General features: G+C 40.1%; 1 protein-coding gene across 1 annotated transcript in view; it reads left to right on the top strand.

Annotated features, from left to right (window-relative positions):
• PXDNL (peroxidasin like) overlaps positions 1–6413 on the top strand; it is a 407402-nt gene that overhangs the window by 81374 nt on the left and 319615 nt on the right. The window lies entirely within an intron of this gene.

The following is a 6413-nucleotide window of genomic DNA, read 5'->3' as shown; positions in this document are numbered from 1 at the left end:
TGACCTGTTTGCCATTGGCATCCGAAATCAAAGACTTTGATCTTTGACAAAAATGACTATTCACTTTTGAAAATATTGAATAAATAAGATAATCCAGTCTCTCTTTCCTTTTCTCATAATTACTACTTTAAAGAGTAGAGGTCAGCTTCAATAGATAGTAGGTCCCAAACTACCTGTATGCTCACCATTTGATCCATTTTGGAAAGAAATAGGCAACTGAAGTTGCAGCTATGTGGTGCCAGTTTTGTTTGTGCTGTGCCGGTTTGTGAAATTGTATACAGCTGCGTATTCTTCACAGGCATTTGTAGGCACGTTAAAAATAAAGTGCATCTGGGTGCAGCTCTTTGTTAATGCAGCTCTTCTGATTCCAGTTCTGGAGTTAGCACAAATGGAACTAGCTCAGATTCGTCTTCTTGGTGCTGCCTTGAACTGTGTCCACTTATACTAGTGTCTGAAGTTGGGTACACAAGTCACAGACACAAATCATGCCACCCTCTCTTCTGAAAACCTTGTCCTTTATGTGAAGGCTGTATAGAACATTTTTTATGATAGAAGGGATATAACTGGTACGAAAATAGCTATCACTGCATGGTTCTCCTTTTCTGACCTTAAGAAGCTGTTTCACAACACCAATATAAATGATTTGCCCATCATCATCCCTGTGAATTAGCCATTTGGGATATGGATTGAAGAAGTATATGAGATGAGTTTAGTGTCCTCTCTCTACTCTGGCTCTCCCTTCAGGACTGTGTATGCAAAACAATATTAGCAAATATAGAATGAACAGATAAAATTATTCAGACATCATTGGTTAAACTTAGTGCTTGATTGTTTTAGAAAAGCCTTGAGAAGTAGCAGCTTTTTCTCCTAGTACTTCCTCCTTCAGTGCTTTTTGCTATTTATTAGTATGTAACCTATATGTTTGTGTTACAACATTTGGTAGGATAAGTAAGGGAAGAAAGCAGGTATGGGACATAGTGCGTATTTTTAGTTATCTACATGATTTATTGGTTGGGAATTCTGAGTGCCTGAAGACTTGCAGGAGCTGGGTGGGTGACTGCTGGATGAGCCAGCATCACCCAGAAATTGGGTGGGATGGGAACTAAGTGTGTTAATTAGCAGAAACTTTGTTATCTGGACACACCCACATTCACTTTCTGGGGGTGGAACTAATGGGAAGGGAAAGAGGAGCTTATAAATTGGAAAGGAAGCCAGAGGCTGAGGGGTTTGTGTTGGAGAAGCACAAGGACCAGGAGGGTATGTTATATAAGAAGCAAGGGTAAGATGTTCACTGCATAACACTGGAGTTTTAAGCAAAGTGAATGAGATGTTGTTTATCATGTGAGTATTATGTAATTTCTTGAAATTGTATTTGTATTCCCTTTGTAAGGCCTCAGATGGGGTCCTTTTTAAATCTGTTTGATATTGCCTGTTTTCTAATAAAATGTTACAAAAAAAAAATGTTTTAAGAAGTGTGTTCCAGAGACCTCACCAATTTTGTTAGGTTTAGATTCCTTGAGAAGGAAGAGGACTAAATTGTTGCAGGCTCAGCCTGTCTTTACAGAAGCTCACATTGATTGCGCCATGGGTTTGGACACCACCTTTAGACTGAAAAGGATGGATACTTCAAGAGAGTAACCTTATGGGGATGTATGTATGTGCATGCACATAATTATATTTGCATTTGAACTTAAGATAATAACCTAGAGTAAAAGTTGGGGAAAACCTCAGCCCTTTGAGAATGATAACTTTAAAAGAGTTGTTGCTGAGAGTACTCATAATTTGGTTCATAGTTTATAAGTGAATTGTTACAAGTGCATATTTACAGTTTTAGTAGTAAACACTTTCTTGTGGAAATACTGCATTGCACTTATCAAAGTTGTAATATTGCACTTGAATATAGCTGACTGTCTTGAAAGGATTATATTCTGGCCAATACAGTACTGTGGCAGAAAAGTAAACTGAAATACAGAATTGGGGAAGATATGCTATATATGCCATGATTTTTTGTCTTTCTTAAGCTTGTTATGACTGTACGTGTAAAACAAGTGGGGAGGGTTGTAGGTTGTAGCCGTGTTGGTCTAAGGACATATTCACCCAAATAACCTTGTCTGCCTCTGATATCTTTTATTAGACCAAATTAAGTAGTTGGAAAACATTTTTAATCCAGCTTTCGGGTTCAAAAACCCTCTGTCAGGCTGAAGAAGTTCAAGCAGTTAAGTGTGTGCTCTTCCTGGATGGAAAGAAAAGTAAAGAAACCAGAGGCTGGGCTGCATGCAAGATAGGCAGTCAGGGAAGATGTAGATTGAGGAGTCAGTGGGTAGGAGACAGGATGGGGGGAGGGAGGAAGAGAAGGGGGATGAATAGTGGCGAAGTACCTGGGGAGTCAGATATCAGGCAGGTTATAATGCGTCATATATCCAATGTCTATATTTAGTCCATGATTTTTAGTATCCAGGAGGTTGATGAAGTACAGTTCATAGGCTCGTCTCTGAGAAGTGTTTCGTAAGTTTCTTTTGAGGATCAGGACTGAGAGGTTGGAGAGAGAGTGGTTTTCTTCTGAGAAATGTGCCCCCACTGGTAATTGAGGCCTTCAAAAAAGAAAAAAAACAAACATTTTCTGACCTATTAAGTGATTTGACAGATAAAGGATACAATGCCATTTACTGTATCCAGGAACCTTCAGTACTGGTTTTTGCTTATTCTGCTGCTGTTTCCTTACGCAGCAGGACTTAAATTCTGCTGTTTCCATTAATTAGGTCTGTGCTTTTTATTCCCTTTGATTTATAAAAGCAGTACAATCTTCAAACTGGAGAAGCTACTGAATTTTAGTTCCTTGAGGCAGAGTTAAAAGTATTGGGAAAGGCAATGTTCCCCCTTGGAAAAATATTGCTACCTTTCAGAAGTTAGAGATATCTTTCAGTAACAAAAATCCTCCTGAGTGGAGAGATTAGCATCTGTAGACTTTAAATCTGAGAGGCTGTATCTCTGATCTTGTACTCTGTTTCACAGTAGCTCTGTTGACTGGAACAAGTCCTGTGGAAATATCAAACACTAGTGATGTTTTCATTTGTATAATTTTCTATCCTTCAGATAAACAACATACCCTGTCCAGCGATGCTGTTTCCAGTGCAGCTGAGGCCTTTAATTTTGAAACTAATATTTTTTTTCTCCTTTATTTCACCTTTTTATGCTGCAATCCCAATTGAACAAAGGATGCCTTTCAGGCTATTTGGCATAAGGTGTCTTGTGAATGAAGCAATTGGGATGAGGTGCCTGTGAGTTGACCACATGTCACTCTTCTTTTGGAGCCAAGTGTGTCACCTGTGGTGTAGCTGATCACTCTGGAAGTCAGTCTTACATTCTTTGGCAATGCATCTGCAATGGAACTTTTATTTTCATGGGTAAAGGCTACTAGAGTATATAATACCATATGTGACAGCTGATGGAGAATAAACACCTTGCTAGGAATGAGAGAATTGACATTCCAGTGGATTATGAGCTGTCTGCCTCAGAGAGAAAGAGGAACCCATTTTATCACCCTTTTTTTTTTTACTAGGAGCAACATGTATTGCTTGGCCAGGGTTTCCTTAAGCAAATACTGTCAACCTGTTACAATAGGGACTTTAATTTATGGCTTGTTGTGTCCTATGTAAAAATTATCCAGTAGATGGATCAATTCTGCTTTTTCACGCTACGTTATAAAATTGCAGTCACGAGTGTTCACAAGTTATTAGTGAACCTAAATTAGATGATATTGTCTTAAAAAGTATGGATGTTTTTAAAAAGAATAATATTGGTCTTCCAATTTCTAAGTCTTTAGACCAGTGGTGGCCCTGTGGGCCAGATGAGTGGCACAGGGCTAGTCTGCCCCCTCCCTGCCCTACATGCTGGGATTGGCCCCCAGGGGACAAATGCCACCTCTCTCTGCCCCGAGTGCTCTTCCCCTTTCTGCCCCTGGGCTCTGGGGGTCTGGTATTACTTCCTCATGCTGAGGTTAGCCCTGGCACCATCCCCACCTGGCTCTGTGTGTTGAGATTTAGGTGCCTGATCCAGCACACGGGGTCCAGGACTTCCCATGGGTCTGGAAATTTGGTGGCACTGCTACCCTGCTGCCAAATTTCCAACCGTGTGGAAAGGATGACATGGCACTGCAGGCTAAATTTGACCTGAGGGCCAGGGGGTTGAGCCACCCCTGTTTTATGGAATAGGCAAGTTCTGATTTCATAGCTTAGTCTTTAATCTAGATGATTAAAAAACCCATAATTTCTTTAAAGATCGTTGGTATTTTCATATAATACCATGATTCAAGGAGCTGAGACTATAGAAAAATAAAAACGCCAAATATGAGAGTTATGATAACTTTAAGAGTGGGCAGTGCTGAAGTTGCTAGGAAAAGATAGTGTATGGAGTTGCAGCCCTTGAAGTAAGTAACAAAAATTGCTTTGACTATCTGTGTTTCAGTAAACATAGTGCAGTAGATCTTCACGGGATTCAATTGATATCTCATATCAGAGCAGGATCTCACCTGTTACTGTAACAGAATTCTAAACAGATTTATAGCATGCAATTTATAGCCTTCAGGTCCATGCTAGTAAATCCAGTCAAGGTTTATACTTAAGCCAACTTGACTCCATTCAGACCTCTACTTCTATATCTTTCCTCCATAATAATTGCAAATATGTATTGTACACATATTACCAAGGTGAGCACCACCCAAACAAAACCTGTAAAGTACACGAAGCAGATCAGATCTTATTAAGTGATATTTTCACATGAATTGTCAATTTCCTTTTACATGCTTCCCACATCTTTTATTTGCCACACTTACTTTTTTTTTCTTTAAAGGACTGTCGACCAAACACCTCCAATTTTCTAACCAAGTTTAATTCTGAAACTTGGCTTTTGTTGCAAACCAGAGTGAAACCTGAACATTCTTAAACTTTCCAGAAAGGAAAAAATGTAAAATGTTCGTAATTGTACACGCATGAGCGAGATGTGCCAGTGGTAATGTTTTTCTTCTGTTTCATTTGATGTCGTTATAGTATTTAATATAAAAAATGAAGTAAAGTGGATTTTTCATTTTGAAATGAAATAATTTGGAGATTAATCAGGAAAAACAGGTGGAGTAGGTGGGAGAGAGGCTCTACACTGAAATATAGAATGAATACTTAGTGTCATACTTTAACAAAAGAATGGAGAAGCAACAAGCTACATAGGTAACTTCTGCTTGTGTCCTATTTAGTAAAAATTAGTACCAGATTCTTCTGCAATATATTTTTGTGGGATTGTCTACACCAGTGGTGCTCAACCTTCCAGCCCCATGGGTCAGCCCAGCCTGGGGGCTAGAGGCTGAGCAGTGTAGAACTAGCTCTGGTACTGGAAGTAATCAAAGCATTGTACCATGGAGTTGTGTGAGCTAATATACTTCGTAGGCTGCGAAGGAGTGCTATTGCAGCTGGACTGCTTTAATACCCAAGGTGGCTTGTTTAGAGCTTGTATGGGTATCTCTGTGCTGACATGCCAGAAATGAGCCCCACACTGCCCCGACTGCCACTCTCACCCCCTTTCCCTACTGAATGGGCTGCTCTCCCTTCCATTCCCTGCATTGTCCCTCTACTCAATCTACTGCTCTGCTTTCTGCTCCCTCATTGATTTGCTGCTCAGCTTTCTGTTCCCTGCCCTATGAGCCTGTGTTGCCTGTCCTTTCCCCTGTGTGCTGCCTGCCACATACAGAAGCTGCCCATGCCACTTGTGGCACATGTGCTGCAGGTTAGCCACACCTCATCTAGGCACACTCTATGTTGTCTTTTTCTCGTTAGGCCTCTTCCCTCTTGTTGTTGTGGCTGTTTTTCCCAGAGCAGTTTTCAGTCTGTTCTTTTAATTTGCCATTTCTGCTTTATTTATCAGTTGGGTTCTTTCCCTTTGTTTTTGTTTGCCTTCTAACGAAATGACAGTTCAATTACTATTGATTGGTCATTTAAATGGTCTTACGTTGATTGGTCATGCATTTAAAATAAGGGAAATTAATTTATGCAAAGTGGTTCAATGGGTAAAGTGCTGCCGTGGGAGTCAAAAGAATAGAGTTGAATTTCTGGCTCGGCTACTCATCTTCTTACAACCTTGAGCAAATAATTTCATCTAGTGTTAGCTTCTCTAGAATTAAAATGGGTATAATGATACTCTTATTTTGTCATGCTGTGATGGCTCACATGCTTTATTGTGATGTTTCTGTTACCTGTGTTCACATTGTTATTATAATACCACATGACTGTTTATCTCCTTTGTCTGTGCACAAAGAAGGAGGGGTAAGGTGGCTACAGGAGAGACTAAATGGAGCTTTAGCACCAGCAGTCCTGAATGGCTGTGTTGGAATATCAACAGAGGTGACATGGCCAGCACCCAGAGAGGAG

This window comes from Gavialis gangeticus, unplaced genomic scaffold, assembly GCF_001723915.1.
Source record: "Gavialis gangeticus isolate Ggan-Ray unplaced genomic scaffold, GavGan_comp1, whole genome shotgun sequence".
NCBI classification, from domain to species: Eukaryota; Metazoa; Chordata; order Crocodylia; family Gavialidae; genus Gavialis; species Gavialis gangeticus.
The sequence above is the reverse complement of the archived record's forward strand: the minus strand, read 5'-3'. Positions and strand labels throughout refer to the sequence as shown.